This window comes from Dama dama, chromosome 31 (assembly GCF_033118175.1).
Source record: "Dama dama isolate Ldn47 chromosome 31, ASM3311817v1, whole genome shotgun sequence".
Lineage (NCBI taxonomy): Eukaryota > Metazoa > Chordata > Mammalia > Artiodactyla > Cervidae > Dama > Dama dama.
In genome coordinates, this window is record NC_083711.1 from 10,373,019 (window position 1) to 10,393,420 (window position 20,402).

General features: G+C 45.5%; 1 protein-coding gene across 2 annotated transcripts in view; it reads left to right on the forward strand.

Annotated features, from left to right (window-relative positions):
• Nucleotides 1-1,238: 1,238 nt before the first annotated feature.
• The window catches only part of TIAM1 (TIAM Rac1 associated GEF 1), a 451,658-nt gene continuing 432,494 nt past the window's right edge, over nucleotides 1,239-20,402 (forward strand). For both annotated transcript variants that reach the window (XM_061134344.1, XM_061134343.1), the window contains exon 1: nucleotides 1,239-1,355. The gene's annotated coding sequence lies outside the window, so the exon portion shown is untranslated. The remainder of the gene's footprint in view (nucleotides 1,356-20,402) is intronic.

The following is a 20,402-nucleotide window of genomic DNA, read 5'->3' on the forward strand; positions in this document are numbered from 1 at the left end:
CCAGTAGACAACCCCAGGGGCACTGGCCTCCCCACTCCCCCAGGGCGCACGGGTCCACTGAGCCAGGTTGTGAGGAATATTCAGCCCGGGCCTTTGTTCTTAGCGGCGGTGTCCAAAGCTCTTAAGATAAGGAGGAAGCCTTGGCGGGTGTGGGGAAGACATTTCCTTAGAGTCTCGACTGCCGGCGTGCGGGTGTTGCCTTTCCTCAAAACCTTGCGAAAGGGAAACGGCAAATGTCGTTTCTGGATTTTAAGGAAGAGCCCAGGAGTGTGTGAACTCCGCTCTCGAGGTGCGTACTTCACGGTAGGTGATTGTGGGCCTGTGATTTCAAGTGTACTTGCTGGCCCAGGTGCGTCGCCCGCTGAGAGTCCTGCACTCCCCAGGATTCGGTTAAGGCCAGCCTGCCCTACCCGGAGCTCGATTAGCGCGTAACACCTCCAGCATCCGCAGGAAGGGATTACGGTAGGGTTTTTTCTTTTTTTCTTCCTCTCGTACAAAAGTTCTCGTCTCCCCCCTAGAGTCAGGCACACGCCTCCTAAGCCAGACCACGTGTCGCAGGTACAACTTTCTTTTTCTTTTTTTTGGCTCTTCCCCTCCCCCGTTCCTCTTTCCTCTACGCCTTAGGTGGCAGGAAAAGCCTTTACCTCGGACCAATCCCACCGATGCCGAGCCGCGCGCGCGCGCCCGCCAACCCGAGCGCCTTCTCTCCACGTCATTGGCCACCTCCACCTATGCACAGTGACAGGCAGCATCGCGGACCTATGGAGGAAGGAGGCGGAGGCCTCTCGGCCCTCCCAGAGCTGCTTTGTTAGGGGCTTCCTCGCCGTTCCCCGGCCTCTCCTCCGCGCCTCCGCTGGCCTTCCCCTTCCCTCCTCGGATTGAGCCGCCGGAACCTGGTCAGAAGGCAGCCTCCGCGCGCGCCTGCGCGCGGGTGCGAGCATCTCTCCAAGCTGCGCGCGCGCGCGGAGGGGAGGCTATGCCGCCCGGGTACCCAGCGTGCGCCTGCTGGAGCGCTGGAGCCCAACTCCGAACGCCCCGCTCCTGTATCCGCCGCCTCTGATTGGCCGGCTGGAGGCGGAGCGATTGTCAGACGGCCCAATCGGAGCCTGGTTTCCCACGGGCATCCCGTGGCCCCGCCCCCTGAGGACGCCGGCCGAGGCACCGTGACGGCTCCCATTGGCGGACGGCGCAGGGGGGCCCGCTCGGAGCGCGGCTGGGCTCTCGCAGCGCCGCCGCCGTCGGGCGCGCAGCTCTGCAGCGCGGCGAACGCCTCGGCGCGCCCGCAGCCCCCCGGAGCCCGGCGGCCCCGCATTGTCCCTGGCCCGGTGGCCGAGATCCGGGACGAGCGTCGGGGGGTGAGTACCGCGAGCCTGGGGAGGGAGAGCTGGCTGGCCGGAGCTAACCGGGAGAGGACGGCGATGAGGAAGCCCGGAGCCCCTCTGCCCGTGACGGGCACGTCCTGACCCCAGTCTCCCCCCCGCACATTGGGGCTCCCGGCGGGTCCTAGCTCCCCCGCTGATCGGGGTTTGCTCGTATTGTTTTCACGTTTCCCACACTCGGGGAGGGAGGTGGGGAGCTGGAGAGGGAAGCGAGGGAGACATCCATCGCTCGAGGGAGCAGTCCGGAGGGAGACGGGCAGTGGCGCCCAGGTGCCCGGCGCCGAATGGAAGTGACAGTGTCCAGGCGTTGGCATTCGGTCTTCCCGGCAGCGGGAGGTCAGCGCTGACCTGCGGCGACGACGGCACTTTGTATGTGTCGGCTGATTTTTTTTTTTTTATCAACTTCGGGGAGGGCGTGCGTGTGCTTGCGTGTGTCTCGTGTGTGTGTTTGCGTCCCTGACTTGTGCACCCCGCCAGGCCTGGGTTTTCCGCGACGCTGACTGGGCGCTCACCTTGGTGATCGGTGCTACGCTCGGGACCCGACTAGCGGGGCGGAGAGCCTGGGGGATCGGCACACAGGGCCGGGAGCCCCCGGCGGACCCGGGAGCAGACGTTTACTGCGGCCTTCTGCGCGCGCGCAGACAATGACGGATCCGGGCGCGGGATCCTGGGGTCTGTGCATCGGGTCCTCGCTCGGGATCGCGGTCCCGCCTCGCTTGCTTGCGGGCCCGGTCGTTCGGATGCTGCTGCGCCGCGCGGCTCATCGCCCAGCTGGGGGACCCGTGTGGGGCCCCGCTTTTGTTTACAGACCTCGCCTTTGGGCGAGAGCTGCGCGCCCGCTCCCCCGGCCCCGGCCGCTGCCGCGCGCCCCCTCCGAGCTAGGAGAAGTTGGTGCATGCTGTCAGGTGACGCCCCCTCCCCAGGCCTCCTGGGCGAGATGCTGCGGGGGAACAGACGCCCAGACGGCGCCTTCGTGCCCTGGCCCCGCTGCGCACGGCGCTCCCAGGCCCCCTTACATCAGAGGCCCTCTCAGTTTGGCCGCCGTCGGGGCGCTGATGGAGTCAAGCTCACCTCCCTTCCAGTAGCATCCTCTGGCTTCGTCCCCGAGCCGGCTCAGGTTGATTCTGAGTCTCCCTCTTCCTGTATGTTGGCAAGTCTTGAAGGACGCGCGAGCCCTTGCGGACGCTGGCCAATTGGTGCCCGTTTCAGTGGTACCCACGCGGCCCCGCGGAGCAGCTGTGGGGCATTCCTGAGTCAGAGCAGCCCGGATCGGGTTACCCACGCGTGCTGACTTGGCATCCACTTTGTTTGAGCTGGAGTAGAGGTTGAGAGCCTGAGCACTGAGATTTAAAAAAAAACCAAAACAAAAAACCTGGCTTCCAGTGCTTGCTCAGCGTCACCCACGAGCTGGGTGATATGTTCCAGAAAGAGCGACTTTAGTCTCCTTGCGTCTCAGTTTCCAAGTCTGTAGAGTGGGGATAATGAGTGTCCACGTTTGTGGGGGTGGGGAATTAAAGGACAATATAAAGCAACTGGCAGTTACGACCACAGAGACACTGGAATAATGTTTCCCTGTTAGAGGGAATCTACTGCAGAGGATGGCCCCGCATCGCTTACCCCTGCTGCAGCTTTCCATTCTCCCAACTACTATTTTATTTTAAAAAGCATGTAGGATTGCCGTTTTCAGCTTCAAACAGGCCTTGTTTTACTTGACCTTAGGTTTCACTCTACTTATCTAATCCCTTAGGGCTTTTTTTTTTTGCATTTCCATTAGGTTTACTTTTTTAATTTTTTCCCATTAACTTTTAGTTGTTTCTTCTTCCTTCCTTCTTCCTTGAGGTTATGCTGAGACCCAGGCCTGTGTTTGGAGGCGGAAACCTTGTCTAAGTGGGACGCTTCTACAGCTAAACCAATGGCTGGTGTGCAAAGTGAATAGTACCCGGATGGAGGGAGGTTTGAACAAAGAGATACCTGGAGGCAGGGAGGAACGCTTCCTGGTAGAAGTGAAATTTGAGCTGAGTCTTGTAGCAGAAGTTTGGTAAATGGCTAGTTTCTGGAACATGCTCTTTTGTACCCTGCCGTAAAGAATTCTGCCAGCCAGGTTGTCTTGGAGCCGTAAACACTGAAGTTGCTAGGTAATTATCTTTGCATGGAAGAGAAATATACCTTTCAGGAGGAGGCTGTTGTCTAACTCGGGAGTGTGGAAGAGGAGAATTGATTTCATTTGAGTATCTGCAAAATGCTGTCAATGTGTTTTGACTTGTTTTTCCTCTGGTCCACCAGCTGAGGACTGCTGATTTCCTCCAGGCGAAGAGACAAGCCGCTGTGTACAGGAAAAACAAAAACAAGGAAAAACCTGTCCGTAATCAGATGAATAAATAGTTTGAAAAAGATAATCTCGGGTTCGGCTACAGAATCAGATACTGAAAAAAAAAAATGCTTCTGGTTTCAACACTCTTTTGCCTGTTGGGGCAAATTATTGAGCTGGGTGCTATAACACCTTATTTGAATGTAGATCCCAGGGGCCAGTACAAGCAAGCAAGCAAACAAGCCAAGAAACCAACAAACAAAAACTAAGGGGGCAGGGGGAACTTGCAGGTTGTCTAGTTGGGGCAGAAGCCCGCAGGGACTGTTCCCCACAACCTCTGTCCCCCTGGGCCTGCCTCCATCACCCTAAGCAAATGTAGGAGTATGGCATTATTGCTAGATGCCAAGGCATAAATGTGATAACCCATTTAAAATTCCACTCGCAACCCTTCTTGCACTTGTTCTGGGAATTCTCTGGCCCTTAGGGATGCTTGAAGGCAGCTTTGCCCCCTGCTGCTGTCTGGGGATCAAATCAGTGGGGAGCCTAGACTTTAAAGGGAACATGTGGTTAGGAAATCTCGTTAGCTGACAACTCCACTCTAATGTGCATCCAAAGAGCTAGGACAAAGACTTTCTCTCCTGTCCCCCTGCAGTTGTCTCCCCCAGCTCCCCACTCTTCCAGCACAGCCCCAACAAACCAGAAAGGAGTTTTGGTGCTGGTCTAACCGCCGCCCCCCCCGCCCCCAGAAATTCTTGCAGTTCTGTGGACAAGCAGATGGAACCCCAGGCCTTCTGGAGCGCTGGGGCAGGAATTTATCCCCAAAGCTTTGCAGAGGGCCAGCTAGCTGTGCCTGTTAACCCCTCTTCCTTCCTTTCCACATTGCAAGGAGCTTGCTTATTGCCTATGAGACAGCACTTGAATAGATGGTGAAGGTCAAGCCTGTGCTTTCCCAAATGAGAAGAGCAGGTGGGAGCATGGGATGGGAATTACGTCCAGGTCTTGCCCAGAAGCCAGTGATGGAGGGGAACGTCTGCCTGAGAGTACCTGAGGCACAGGGCTGAGCGGGCAGAGAGAATTTGATTCCTGTGAACAGTGTGCAGAGTCCTGTGGAATTCCTGAATCCCAATAGGTTTGGGCTTGTGGTTGAGAAATATCCTTATTTTCACTCTGTCCAGTCATTTGGACTCCTGTATCTTTTTTTTAAATGTTATTAAAAATTAAAAAAAATTGGGAGTATAATTGCTTTGCAGTGTTTTTTCTGCCCTACGACAATGTGAATCAATCATAATTGTAAATAAATCTCCTCTTTCTTGAGCCTGCCTCCCCTCTCCCATCCCACCTCTCCAGGTCGTCACAGAGCACCACGCTGGCCTCCTTGTATTTTACAGCAGCTTCCTATTATCTATTTTACACATGGTAGTGTATATATGTCAGTGTGGACTCCTACATGTAAAACAATGTTTCTCTGGGAATTTGTGTGTATATGTGTGTGTACGTATTACATACATGCATATATACATACTCATTTTCTTTTCTAAATTTAGCAAATGGGTAGAATGTTTCTGCATTATGTCCTCCCCTTTCCACCCCTCTCCATGTAGGATGAGAGAAAAACAGATTTGCAAGGTCCCCAGCACAGTTCTTTGGTTTTTCATGATTCACATTTCATCTGTAAATATCTGGTTTTATGTAATTAGTAATTCCTATTAAAAATTTTTTTCGGTTGTCATTGTAGGCCAATCACTTATTTAAAAACTTTTAAAAAAGTAAATAAAGGAGGCATTCAAAAAATAAAGCAGTACTCAGGCAGGAACAGAAGTTTTGGAAAAGAAAACAATGCTCTAGTGTAAAAGGTACAAAATATTAGCAGGCGGGTTTTTCCCTTCCATCCCCTTCCCAACCTCCACACCCCTCCAGCACAAGACTTTCACTGTTCCTATGGTCTCCAGGGAGCTCATTAAGCCATCCGTAAAGGCCTAGACTGTGGGTATACAGAGATTCCTCCCAGACTTGTGTGAGATTCTTCTAGAAGACATTGGAGCTCTTGCTAGGTGGAGAGAGATTCTTCCCTCATTGGGCTGAGGCTGAGTTTAGAGCCTGGCATTTGGCTGCAAGTGGGGTCTCAGTTCCTGGAAATAGCAGCAAGAAAGAAAAAACAACAACAAAAAAAACCCACAACCAGAACAAAACCCTTTCACAATGTAAGAGCCAGTCAATTGCGTACATCCGAAGGAGGCTGAACACAGTGATGATTCAGGGAGCAGCCCTGGGGGAGGAAAGGTGCTTTCAGCTGAGCGCTTTCTGAATAGCCCAAGGCCCTCCGAGTCTTGGCGTTGTCACAGGGTTTCTTTCCTAAAGAGAGGTTTGGGTGTCCCAGTTTGGAGCCAAGCAGGAAGGTACCACGTGTGTCCTGGCTCGGGCCGCTCTGAAGGAGGAGAGATGAAAGGGAGGGGGCATTGTCTTTGGCTAAAAAACAACCCCCCCCCCCCCCAGATTATTTATTTCCAGCTTCTACAGCAGAATGTTATTACAGACTAAAGGATAAATATATTGATGAATAAACGGATGAGTGAGGAGGTAGGTGATTGGAAGACGGTGGACCTGGGACCCAGCTTGGCTTGGGATAGGTGAGGAGTGGATGGGGAATTAGGTGAAGGAGATTCAGTTGCTTGTCCTTAAAAACTCCAAACACAGTTCTCTGTGCCCTGGGAGGAGGCAGGATATCCTGCCTTCTCAGTGGCTGCCCTTCTGTCGCCCGAGTGCCCGCCTCCTGGGCCAGGAGGGGCTAACCTTTTAAACCCAGATCCATTCTGGTTCCTGCTCCTGCTTCCTCTGCCATCTGTGGCAGGGATGATGAGCTGGAGAAGGTCCCCAGGTCGGCCCCAGAGGAGAGGAAGTCAGAGGAGCCCTCGGTCTGGGAATCTTCCCTGTGGAGTTGTCAGGACCACGGAAATGGAGTGGTTGGGGGTTTTCTATCCAATGCGCGCTTTTCTTTTCTTTTTTAAAAAATATTTATTTCATTTTTATTATTTATTTATCTGCACTGGGTCTTAGTTGCAGCATGCGGATCTTCACTTGTGGCATGTGGGAATCTTAGTTCCCTGATAGGGATCGAACCTGGGCAGCTTGCCTTGGGAGCACAGAGTCTTAGCCGGTGGACCACCAGGAAAGTCCCCAGTGCTCACTTTTCAGAAGAGGAGGTGGGCCTGAGGTCTGCAGGTTGAGCCTGAACTGCCCTTAGGAGGGGGGATCTGCTTTGCCCCCGCTTCCCACCCCACCCCCAGAGGTTTTTGGGAGAGAGATTCTAGCCCAAAGCCTGACCATCTCAGGGTTCCTCAGATCCTGGGGACAAGATCTCTTGACCCAGATGGCTCTCCTGTGGTGGGCAGGGAGCTCTTGGCTGCATTCTGGGCACAAGAAGATTTCAAGATGGAATGTCTAGAACAGCCAGGACCTCATTAGCTAGTTCCCACTTGCTTTTAGGACAGTGTTTGAGAGGGTGAGAACTGTGGGCTTAGTCTCATCATGACATTCAGATGTGCATTTTGGTTTTTTTTTTGGACTTAACTTAACCCAACTACTGAGCTAATGTGTTAGTTTTGGTCTTTTTTTTTTTTTTTCTGGCCATCAGGGGTAGCTTGTGGAATCTTAGTTCCCTGACCAGATTGAACCTGGGTCCTCAGCAGTGACAGGGCTGTGTCTTAACCCCTGGGCCACCAGGGGAGTCCCTGAAATGCACCTCCTGATCTCCTCACATACACAAGAATGTCCTTGGAGTGGGAACATGGGGGTCAAATTCTTTCTTGTGCGGTAGACCCCTGGGATCTGATAACCACGGCATCGCTCTCCATGCCTATAAGGCCCCTAGATCGTTTGGGTACCCTGGTCACTCGGTTGTGCCTGGTCCCCGGCGTCATGGCTGATTCTGCCACCTGCCATTCTCAGAAGTGCCCCGGTGTGGCCGCCTGGGGTCCAGAGTCCCAAGCGTCAGGAGCTGTCACCCTGAGTATGCTGAAGTAACTGTGGGTCTTGCTTCCCAGATGGCAAATCCTGCTTAGTTCTGTGGCATCAGCCTCCATATCCACCTTTTGGTTTTTAAAATGCCTTCATTGCCATGTGTAAAACAGACAGCTAGTACAGTGCAGGGAGCTCAACTTGGTGCTCTGTGATGACCTAGAGGGAGAGGGAGGGCCAAGAAGTAGGGAGATATGTGTGTATGTATAGCTGATTCATTTTAATTATAGCAGAAACGAACACAACATTGTAAAGCAACTGTACTCCATTTAAAAAACTAAGTAAGGGCCTTCAAGCTCTGCAGGGAGAATAATGCCCCATGTGCCTTCTCTCATCTAAGATGTCTTTGGATCCAGAAGCTGTTGAAAGTGAAGTTGCTCAGTCATGTCCGACTCTTTGTGACCCCATGGACTGTAGCCTGCCAGGCTCTTCCGTCCATGGGATTTTCCAGGCAAGAGTACTGGAGTGGGTTCCCATTTCCTTTGCCAGGGGATCTTCCCAATGCAGGGATTGAACCCGGGTGTCCAGCAATTCCAGGCAGATGCTTTACTGTTTGAGCTATTGGGTAATCCAGAAATTGTTAAGACTTTTAAAATATTCTTGCCGTGGTGAAGCTTTGACCTAATGATGCTTCTTAACTGCCACAGAGAGGGTAGGGACTCTGTGTGTGCTTCTTATTCTCTTAAGGGTCTAACACGTTACGTGTCCAAATTGGCTTACTAAGGATGCAGTCTTTGGCTCTAAAACAATCGGGATGGGGAATACATGTAAATCCATGGCTGATTCATGTCAATGTATGACAAAAACCACTACAATATTATAAAGTAATTAGCCTCCAACTAATAAAAATAAATGAAAAAAACAAACAAACAAACTTGAGTCGGTTTTGCTGTGATATATTGCAATCGCAGTTTCACTCACTGATGGTGATCGACCACAGTATTCTTCCTGATGCCAGCTATACTCCTTCTTTCACGTGGATTCTTCTGTTCAAGTAATGCCAAGTTTGATTTGTTTCTAAAAACGATGTGCAAAATAATAATCCCATGTCGTATTAGCAAACTAAGGGAAAAGATGAGCTTGTTGTGAAAAACATGTTCTGTTTTGTTTTTTTCCCACCCACTCCTGTACTCTCCAGAAATAATCACTTTTGTTCATTTTTGTTTTTAGTTCCTCTACTGATTATCTCTGTATTGCTATATAATCTGTATGCCATTTTCATTTCACTTCCTGTTATGACAGAAGACAGTTTAGCTTCCTTACTGTGTTTCATTTCCTTTATTCTCCAGATTTTTGATGCTTATATTTATAGTTCGATCTTTCTGTTACTGATATAGACTAATTTAGTTCCATCAACCAGTGACAGCGCCCTTTTCCTCCTTTCCCTCTGTAAAATGAGCATATCAGTGTCCTGACCTGCCTTGCCTCTCAACTTCCCTTCCCGTTTTACCTCCAGCTTCTGTCAGATGTCAGGGTTGCTGGGACTGTTCTGTAAGCAGATAAAGATGATGGAAGTTTTCTGTGCTTTCTCTATTTTTTTTACTGATAACAGATTTATTAAGATATGATTTATTGGGTTGGCCAAAAAGGTCGTTCGGGTTTTCCTGTAACATTTTATGGAAAAACCCAAACAAACTTTTGGGCCAACCAATGCATACTTCCTTGGTGGCTCGGTGGTAAAGAACTTGCCTGCCAGTGCAGGAGATGTGTGTTCGATCCCTGGGTCAGGAAGATCCCCTGGAGAAGGAAATGGTAACCCACTCCAGGAATCTTGCCTGGAGAATGCCATGGACAGACTACAGTCCATGGGGTCGCAAAGAGCTGGACACGACTTAGCGACGGAACAACAATCATACCGTACAATTAAGTTCTTTAAAGTAAACAATTGAGTGGTATTTGGTATACTTGCAGAATTGAGCAAACATCAATTTTAGAACATTTTCATCATCTCCAAAAGAAACCCATACCTGATACCACTGACTTCCTTTCCCCGCCCATCCAGCCAGTCTCCAGGAACCACTGATCCGTTTTCTGTCTCTATTTGTTGTTCAGTCGCTCAGTCACGTCTGACTCTTTGTGCCCATGGACTGCAGCAGGCCAGGCTGCCCTGTCCTTCACCACTTCTCAGAGCTTACTTAAACTCACGTTCATTGAGTTGGTGATGCCATCTAACCATCTCATCCTCTGTCATTCCCGTCTCCTCCCGCCTTCAGTCTTTCCCAGGCTCAGGGTCTTTTCTAATGAGTCAGTTCTTTGCCATCAGGTGGCCCAAGTATTGGAGCTTCAGCTTCAGCATCAGTCCTTCCAATGAACACCCAGGACTGATCTCCTTTAGGATGGACTGGTTGGATCTCCTTGCAGTCCAAGGGACTCTCAAGAGTCTTCTCCAACACCACAGTTCAAAAGCATCAGTTTGTCGGCATTCAGCCTTCTCTATGTCCTACTCTTACATCCATACACGACCACTAGAAAAAGCATAGCTTTTGACTGTATGGACCTTTGTTGGCAAAGTAACGTCTCTGCTTTTTAATATGCTGTCTAGGTTGGTCATAGCTTTTCTTCCAAGGAGCAAGCATCTTTTAATTTCATAGCTACACTCACCATCTGCAGTGATTTTGCAACCCAAGCAAATAAAATCTGTCACCGTTTTCATTGTTTCCCCATCTATTTGCCATGAAGTAATAGGACCGGATGCCGTGATTAGTTTTTTGAATGTTGAGTTTTAAGCCAGGTTTTTCACTCTCCTCTTTCTCTTTCATCAAGAGGCTCTTTAGTTCCTCTTCACTTTCTGCCATAAGGGTGGTGTCATCTGTGTATCTGAGGTTATTGATATTACTCCCGGCAGTCTTGATTCCAGATTGTGCTTTATCCAGCCTGGCATTTTGCATGATGTACTCTGCATAGAAGTTAAACAAGCAGGGTGATGATATACAACTTTGACGTGCTCCTTTCCTAATTTTGAACCAGTCCATTGTTCCACGTCTGGTTTCTCAGGAGACAGTTCAGGTAGTCTTTTATTCTTATTTCTTTAAGAATTTTCCACAGTTTGTTGTGATCCACACAATCAAAGGCTTTGGCATAGTTACTGAAGCAGAAGTAGATGTCCTGGAATTCTCTTGCTTTTTCGATGATCCAACGGATGTTGGCAATTTGATCTCTGGTTCCTCTGGCTTTTCTAAATCCAGCTTGAACATCTGGAAGTTCACGGTTCATGTACTGTTGAAGCCTGGCTTGGAGAATTTTGAGCATTCCTTTGCTAGCGTGTGAAATGAGCGCAATTGTGCAGTAGTTTGAACATTTTTTGGCATTGCCTTTCTTTGGGATTGGAATGAAAACTGACTTTTTTCAGTCCTGTGGCCACTGCTGAGTTTTCTAAATTTGTTGGCATATTGAGTGCAGCACTTTCACAGCATCATCTTTTAGGATTTGAAATAGCTCAACTGGAACTCCATCACCTCCACTAGCTTTGTTCGTAGTGATGCCTCCTGAGGCCCATTTGACTTTGCACTCCAAAATGTTTGACTCTAGGTGAGTGATCACACCATCATGATTATCTGGGTCGTGAAGATCTTTTTTGTACAGTTCTTCTGTGTATTCTTGCCACCTCTTCTTAATATTTTTTGCTTCTGTTAGGTCCATACCACTTCTGTCCTTTATTGTGCTCATCTCTATAGACTTGCTTACTCTGCACATTACATATAAACAGGACTGTCTTTTTTGAGTTAGCATATTGTTTTTAAGGGTCTTCCAGGTTGTGGCATGTCTGTACTTCATTCTGTTTAAAAAAAAAAAAAATTTAATTTGGCTGCACCAGGTCTTAGTTGAAGCATGTGAGATCTTAGTTGCGGCATGTGGGTTCTAGTTCCCCAACCAGGAAGTGAACTAGGGCGCCTGCAGTGGGAGCTTGGAGTCTTAGCCCCTGGACTACCAGGAAAGTCCCAGCGTGTGGTTCTTTTTTTAATTGATGAATAATGTTTCTTTGTATGGATATATCACATTTTATTTACATCCATTCATCAGTTGATGGGCATTTGGGTTGTTTCTGCCTCTTAACTATTGTGCATAGTTACTGCTGTGAAACATTAGTGTACAAATACTTGTTTGATACTTGTTTTAAATTCTTTTTGGTATATACCTAGGAGTGGAATTGCTGGGTCGTTTGATAATTCTATGTAAATTTCTGAGGAGCTGCTGGATTGCTTTCCAAAGTAACTGTGCCATCTTACATTCCTACCAGCAGTGAATGAATGAGGATTCTAACCTCTCATATCCTTGCCAGCATTTATTATTAATCTTTTTGATTTTAGTCACCTTTATGGGTGAGAGGAAATACCGCCTTTTGATTTTGATTTGCATTTCCCTGATACATAATGTTGAGCATTTTTTCAAGTGCTCATTGGTGAATTGTGTATTTTCTTTGGAGAAATGTCTATTTAGACCCTTTGCTCATTTTAAAATTTGGTTTCTGTCTCTTTATTAAATCATAAGGATTCTTTGCATATTTTCAATATAAGTACCTTATTAGATATATGATTTGTAAACATTTTCTTCATTCTGTGAGTCACCATTTCACTCTTCCCATCCTTTACATATGGTTTGCTTTTGAAAAGCTGAAAGTCAGTAAAGATGTTTGCTTAGTTATGACTCTGACAGTAACTAAGTCAACTTTGTACTCCAGGTTATACAAATTTTATATTTTCTATAGTTATACTGAAATGACTTAACTGATAGAAAAGAAATACTGGGGACATTTTTAATTCTCTGATTTAACATTAAAAAAGAGCAATTTTTTCCATTTACTTTAAAAACTGTGTGCATGACTCAGCTATTTATTTACCAAAGTTGCAGAAGGGTATATTTTTGTAAAGTAATTTGAAGGGAGCTGTCTTGGGTATCAAGTTTTGGGTGATACATTTTTTTTGCTGGTTGAAATATTTATCACTGTGTTATATTAGGTTCTTATATTAGTTAAGAACTGGGGCCAGTTTTGCTCACCGGGTGACATTTGGAAATGTCTGGAGATATTTTAGGTTGTTCTACTGGGGAAGTATCTAGCATCTACCTAGCTTCCTAGGTGGCTCAGACGGTAAAGAATCTGCCTGCAGTGCAGGAGACCTGGGTTCTGTTTCTGGGTTGGCAAGATCCCCTGGAGAACTGCATGGCAACCAGTCCAGTACTCTTGCCTGGAGAATTCCCATGGGCGGGGGAGCCTGGCAGGCTACAGTCCATGGGGTTGCAAAGAGATGGACACGACTGAGCAACTACGCATAGCACTGGGGAAGTATCGAGCATCTACCTAGATACAAGGACATGTCTGGCATCTAAGTGGGACAAGCCAAGGATGTTGCTAACGTCCTGCAATGCAGGGGTCAGTCCCTCAGACAAAGCATTTCTCGTCCATAGTCAGTGGTGCTGAGGTTGAGTAACACTGCATTCAAAAGACACAAGTATTGTTAGAGATCCACACATTTAAATTTCTTTACTTAGGGTAGTTTCCTGTGTTGTTTAGGTATTTGGAAGTGAACTATCTTGAGACATCAGATAATTTTGGTTATTTAAAACACTTTGGTCATATTTTAGCAGAAATTAGATTTGAGTAGCTTTCTTTTTTTCGGGTAGAGAGTTTTAAGATATTGGCTAACAATTTCAGGCATTTGGGGCTTCTCCGTGCTGAAGTTCATCTTTTTAATGACTTCCGGATGTTGCTAATGACTGTATCCTGAATTCTGCTGTGCTTCGTGTTATGGGAGGAAAAATATTTGCAGGCTGATCATTATAATGTTACTCTTCTTAAGTAATTTATTGAGCATGAAAAATATTTTTAGAAAAAAGTGTTCCAAGTGCAGTGCAAGATCTACAGTACAGTTTTATTATAGAAAAGTCTTATGAGTGTTGGAGTCATCTCACTTTGAAATCTTTATGATTAGAAATTACTTCAATTCTACAATTATATCAATTGAACGTTAACATTTCACTGTCATTTAAAAAATTAAAGCCTCCCAACTATGGTTTTCGCTTAACCAAACCATTTAACAATTTTAAAGTAGATTTTAAAAATTCACCCAGTGGTTTTGTTTTTCCTTTTTTTTTCTTTTCTTCACTTCCCTGACAGTTAATTGCTTTAATTTGGGGACTGAATGCCTGCAACTTTGGTCCTGTGACCTCTCATCAATTGTATCAAACCATTTAAATTACTTTAAAGAAAAGGTTCTGTGGGTGCCTGCGGCATGATTTTAGCTCACTTCAAATAAGAAAGCACCCAAATGACCTCCTCTTTCTTGGAAGAAATGGGGTCAAAACCAGTTGGACTTTTTTGATAGATGTTGTTAGGTTAGTCTTAGGACCTCTGAATCTTTAGAGATCGAGTGAATGAGCCTTTCTTTAAACTGGAACTAGTTAACAGAGCTTATGTGAGTGAGAAGGGCTAAAATGATTCCTTACATATAGCCATTAATTTAATTTTAATTTTAATCTGTGCCTTCTTAGCCTGTGATGCAGCGGTTCTGAATTCCATCTACGTCAGGATAAGTGAATTTATGGGCCTGCTAGCAAGCAGCAGTATATAGTGTCTGGATTCTATTAGACCATATGGACCCAGCCCCTCCAGCATTCCGAAGCCCAGCCATAGCTAAGACAGACAAGGGTTACACGTACAGGCCTTGGGGAGACTGGTACCAAAGCCATAAGATGTAGCTCTTGGTTGCTGTGTTATGGTTGCTAGGAAACCATAACTTGGGAAAAAGTGGAACTCTCACAAAAAGATCTTCATGTACCTTAAACAATAAGGTTTCCATCTTGGAAAAGTTATTTGGTAGATTTTTGAACTGAAGAGCTTCATTAGGAGTCAAGTTGAATAGTTTAATGCCTTGAACATTCTAACTAACTTAAGGATGCTGTGAGAGTCATGTTTCTGGATTTCCTCTTTTCGTTTGAATCAGATCTCTCTGACCTCTAGCAGTGTTAAAAATGGTTACTGTAAATGGCCTTTGATTACCTGGCTCACTCTTCATTTTTCTCAGATGTTCTGTGGGGTTTTTTCCCTCACATTTTCTTTGTCTGGGTAATTCTTCCCAAATAACTCATCCTCAATATTTTTTCTTTAATTAGAAAGTATTTCTCTTAATTACATTAGGTAATACAGTAAATATAGCCAAATAGCAACAATGACTATCTTTTAGTGTTGAAGTTAGGGAGAATCTTATTTTCTTAGGCACAGTTTTCTCAAACTGAAAGATTTTATAATCATTAGGGGTTACTTGTATAGTCAGAAAAATTATAGTGATTAAATACACATACGTCTTTGGGTAGATGGTGACTAGTAGAAGCTTAATCTCCCAAATTGTATTTTTTTGTAATCCACTTAAACATGGGGATTAAAGAGCAAAGTGCCCTCTCAAAAGTAAGGACCGCAGGACTGTGGATTCTGGCTTGGAATAGACAAAGATGAGAAAGCCCTCGGGGCAGCCAAGAAGCCCAGTGATTAAATGTCAATGGATGGATTAGCCCCATTGTTGACTAATCTTTTCAGGATGGGATTGAACCCAGACCTCCAGAAAGTGGTTGACCTTCGAGGGTTGCCTGCGTCCTTTTCTTTACACTCCTTTCCCCTTAGACGGTGGAACATCCACAGTTCCAGTCATGGTTGTGTCTCATGAGCTCAGTTTTTCTCTAGGATCACCTCCTAGTTCTGAAGAGAGAAGATAATAATCAGAACCTCCTAGTTCTGAAGAGAGAAGATAATAAAAACCTTGATTATTTCTAAAGTCAAGCTTAATTCATATTTGCGTTCATTTTCTAGGGCTACTAGTAAAAGGTGCCTTGAATGGATGACCTAAGACAAGACACGTTGATTCTCTCATAGTTCTGGATGCCAGAAGTTCAAAATCAAGATGGCAGCAGGGCCATGTTCCCTCCAAAGGTTCCAGGGTAGAATCTTTCCTTGCCTCTTTCAGCTTCTGCCGGCTCTTGGCGTTCCTGGGCTTCCGACCTCCTCACTGCAATCTCGGCCTCCTTCTCGTGGTCGTCTTCTTTTGCGGCCGTGTGTTTGTTTCTGAATCTCCTCCTCTCTCTTGTTAAGACAGTAGTTTTTGGATGTAGGGTCCATCTTAATCCTATTTAATGTCACCCTAGCTTGGTTATATCTCCCAAGATTGAATTTCCAAATAAGATCATAGCCATAGTTACTACAGATCAAAGCTTAAACATGTATTTTGGGGGGACACCATTCAGCCCACAAGTGTGTGCAACCACTTCTTTAGACTGCCTGCTAAAGTCACTTGAGATCGCATAATATGGGTGTGTACTTACTGCTAAGAAATGTGACTTTCTTAGAGCTTAGCTCTGATATGTCACCATGTGTTTTAAACTTACAAAGACTCTATCTAGCCCTTTGGCCCCAGCCCTGCTTTTCCATTTCATCTCTCAGGATTCCTTTCTTATGCTTAGAGCCAATGAAACTGGAGTCCTATTTGCTCTGGAATATATCCTATTCTCTCATATATGTATATATATATTTGTTCACACTGTCTCTAGATATGGGCTATTCCTATTTTTCCTAGCCCTTCTTCCAGATCTGGTCGAAATCAGCCGTCTTTATGTCGTTTCCTCGATGTTTTAGTGTTTAATGGTGCTTTATTTTTATTTTTTGGCTGTGCTATGTATGTGATTTGCAGGATCTTAGATCCCTGACCAGAGGTTGTACCTGGACCCCTGCAGCCCAGTCGTAACCACTGGACCACCAGGGAAGTCCTTAATGGCTTTTTTATATAGAAGTGTTATTGTAGTCTGCCTCACGTTGTTTCCTAGACTGCAGGCACTATTTTTTTTCCCCCCACCTTGGAAGTCTTCTCAAAAATTTAATGTCATTTGGATTTCATAGTCACTTCAAGAAAGGTTCTCATAAGTGCACCATAGCCAAGAAAAGCCATGACTTGGAAAGGTTCATTATTAGCCCAAAGAAACCGAGTGGGGAGGCCCAGCTGGAAATCTCACTAAGTTTTCAGGCTCCAAATGGCAAGCGGTTACCATGGTGCTGGAAATTAGAGGTCATCATACACTCCCAGTAGCAACTGGAGAGAAGCCCCAAGACAGAGCAGTTACCTGGTTTTCCTGGAAAATGTATGGACTCTGGGATATACAGAGATGGCATGAAAGTGGAGTTGACCCTAGATTGCAGACACTTTGCAGACAGGTTCTCAGCCAAATGGATCTTGGTTTTGCCCACTGTGCCTCTGTGGAGGAGCTCAATGTACGTTAGGATATACTTGCCCCCAACTTATAACATTCCACAGTCAGTATACAAGTGTGGTGTTCTGCTCTTTGCCAAGATGGTGGGCTGTTGCTACGGGATGAGAAACCTAAGGTGGTAAAGGTCTGGACTCAGGAGAGACTCAGGGCAGGCATATTCCCCAAGGACCCCACTGGCAAGAACACAGTGTTGCTGGGAGCTGTCTTCAGCCAGAATGAAGTTGGTGCTATAGCATTAGCCAAAATGAGACAGCTTGCCCTTAGAAAGGGAAGATGGGTGGGTGTCTTAGTTTGAGTTGGTGGATTAAACAGCTACATTTATTTCTCACCATTCTGGAGACCGGAAGTCCTGAGATCAGGGTGCTTGAATGGCCAGGTTCTGGCAAAGAGCCTTCTTCCTGGCTGTGAGTTCATAGGATTTTTCCTTGGTGCATGCATAGCTCTCATCTCGTCCTCCTTTTATAAGGACGTTAATTTCATCATGGGGCCTCCACCGTCTTGACCTCATCTAAATCTGATTACCTCCTTAAACTGTCCGCCCACCCTACCCCCGGCATATCAAAGGTTAGGGCTTCACCGTATGAGTTTTTGGAGGATACAGATATTCAGTCCATAGTGGTGAATGTGCAATCAGGCACACAGTTTGGAGCCAGCAGATAAACAGGAACCAGAAAACAAAGAAAAAGTCCAAGACCGTTGCCCCAGTATGTCTTTAATGCTGAGGTGGGCTTTGTAAAGGCTCCTGGGGGCTTGGGGCAAAGCAGCCCAGGACGTCGCCTGCAGATGGACAGGGGAGGAATTTATACCTGGACACTGTAGGAAATAATGAAAGAGCCCAAGGGTGATAGTGAGGGGCTTGTTGTTTCGGTCGCTAAGTCGTGTCTCACTCTTTGTGACTCCATAGACTGTAGCACCCCAGGCTTCCCTGTCCTTCACTATCTAGTGAGGGATGTGGGCTGGTAGAAGTAGTAGGAGGTGGAAGTTCTGTGTCCTCAGGAGAATGCCCTGTAGTTGGGAGATGAAACCAGCCCACAATGGGACCTCATGGGAAAGAGGTTCTTCATGGAAGGATCCATCCTTCTTGAAGTCAAGATCTCAGCCAAATGGATCTTGGTTTTGCCCATAGCGCCTCTGTGGAGGAGCTCAATGTGCATTAGGGTACACTTGCCCCCAACTTATAACATTCCACAGTCAGTATACAAGCATGGTGTTCTGCTTTTTGCCAAGATGCTGGGCTGTCGCTAAGGGATGAGAAACCTAAGGTGGTAAAGGTCTGGACTCAGGAGAGACTCGGGACAAGCATGTTCCTTGATGGATGACTTGTAGCATGTTGGGGGTGCAGTGTTGAGACCAGAGCATTAATTTCAGATGACCACAGAGCGAGGGATGAAGGCCACTGGCTCTAGGGAAAGTGAGATCTCAAGTTGCTGGTTGAGATCAGATAAGGGTCCAAGTCTCTGCTATGGCATTTCTAAACTGTTTGCTCGTTGAGGTCTTGTATTCTTTGCAATCTCATGGACCGTGGCTCCTCTGTTCATGGAGTTCTCCAGGCAAGAATACTGGAGTGGGTTTCTTTTCCTTCTCCAGGGGATCTTCCCAGACCAGGGACTGAATCAACATCCCCTTCATTGGCAGGCGGGTTCTTTACTACCAAGCCACTGGGGAAGCTCTAGTTGAGGACAGCAGAGGCTAATAAATGGAATAGGAAATGGCAGCCCACTCCGGTCTTCTTGCCTGGATAATCCCGTGGACAGAGGAGCCTGAAGGGTTACAGTCCATGGGATCCTACAAAGTATGTTTTTGTACTGTATGTTTGTTGTAAGAAACAAACCGTTGTTGAAACTGATCATAGTTGGTTTCAGCTCCCAACTGTGTCCTGTAAGAACAATCAAGTATATTTAAAAGGAAAGGTTCTGCATGTTGCTACTGTTGGAGTACATTGTTGCTTCTGTTTTTTTTTTTTTTTTTTTTTTTGCTTCTGGTTTTTCTTTGCTCTTTCTTATCCATCTTTTCACGCCCTTTTTACCTATTTGTAATTCTTGCAGAGTTACAGCTTTGTATTTTCTTTTCTGCAACATTACATCGTCAGTTCTATAAAGTAGCTACATGGACAAAGGTGAAAAGAACTGTGGGTACACCAGGTACAAACTCCCAGTGGAGATAAACTGATGTGAGATCTGTTGTTTGCAGTGAATGGGAGATCAGTGGAACTTCTGTTGAGCTGGAAGAATTGGCAAAATGTCTGGACCATTAAGAAAGTGGATTTTGTGATTAGTTTGAAAACTAGGCCAAACGACAAAATCATACTATATAGTACAGGGAACTATATTCAGTATCCTGTGATAACATGATGGAAAAGAATATGAAAAAGAATATATATATATATGTGTATAACTGAGTTACTTTGCTGCATAGCAATTAAAGACAACATTGTAAATCAATTGTCCTTCAATAAAATTAAGAGTCGGACATGGCTGAGTGACTTCATGCAAAATTAAAGCAAATACTAGTGGGGAAAGTTAGACTTCAGAAAAGAAATTGGTTTTAATAAAATTCATTGAATCATACCAGATATGTAAAATTTCATAACAAACCTCACTGGTTGCCACTAAAGGTTACTAGGGCAACAATGTATCTGCAAATTGATAAATAAAAAAAGAATCAGCAAAAAGCAAAACAAAACCACCAACAAAACTAGGTAACCAACTAGTTTTCGGGCAAATCAGATTTGTAAATTAACATGTTAATATATCTATTGGGGTTAGTCTTTGTTTTTGACCTAGTTCCCTTCCTTAAATGCCTTCTGTAGATCAGTGGGAAAACCAGATAATCATTGTGTGGTGTCTGTTTCAAAACATTTTCTTTTCATTTTTATAAAGTAAGTTGATATTAAACTTTATCTATTAAAAAAATAAAGTAGCCTTATCATGTCCATACTTGTTTATGGTGGTCACATGTCCCAGTGATCTGATCACTTACATAACCATCCTCCTGTAACTGTTTGTTGTGTTTCTTTTTTAATCATTATTTTAAGATTCCTTTGAAGTTCTTGATGCATATTTTGCTTTTTTACTATTTTTTTAAACTTGTTTTTCTCAGGCTAAATTCTCAGGATGTGATATCTGTTTTAAATATGACATTAAAAAAAAAGCTCTTGCTTTGAATTGCCAACCTGCTTTAAAAAGTTTTGATCCGTTCATATGTATGAATGTATTGACCTCACCATGACTGATCTGCTCTGGGTCTTAATTATTTAATTTAATTTTGTTATTGTTAATACAGTCATAAAGAATCTGTCTCTCTCTCTTTGCTTTTTAGGTAGACTGAAGTTTTTGTGTCTATCATTTTGAATATTATTTCAAGCTTTTAGAAAACACGATTATTGCCTTATCTCTTAACTCCTTTACATTCCCTGGAGAAAAATAAGATAGAACGAGAAAGAACCTTTTTTGACT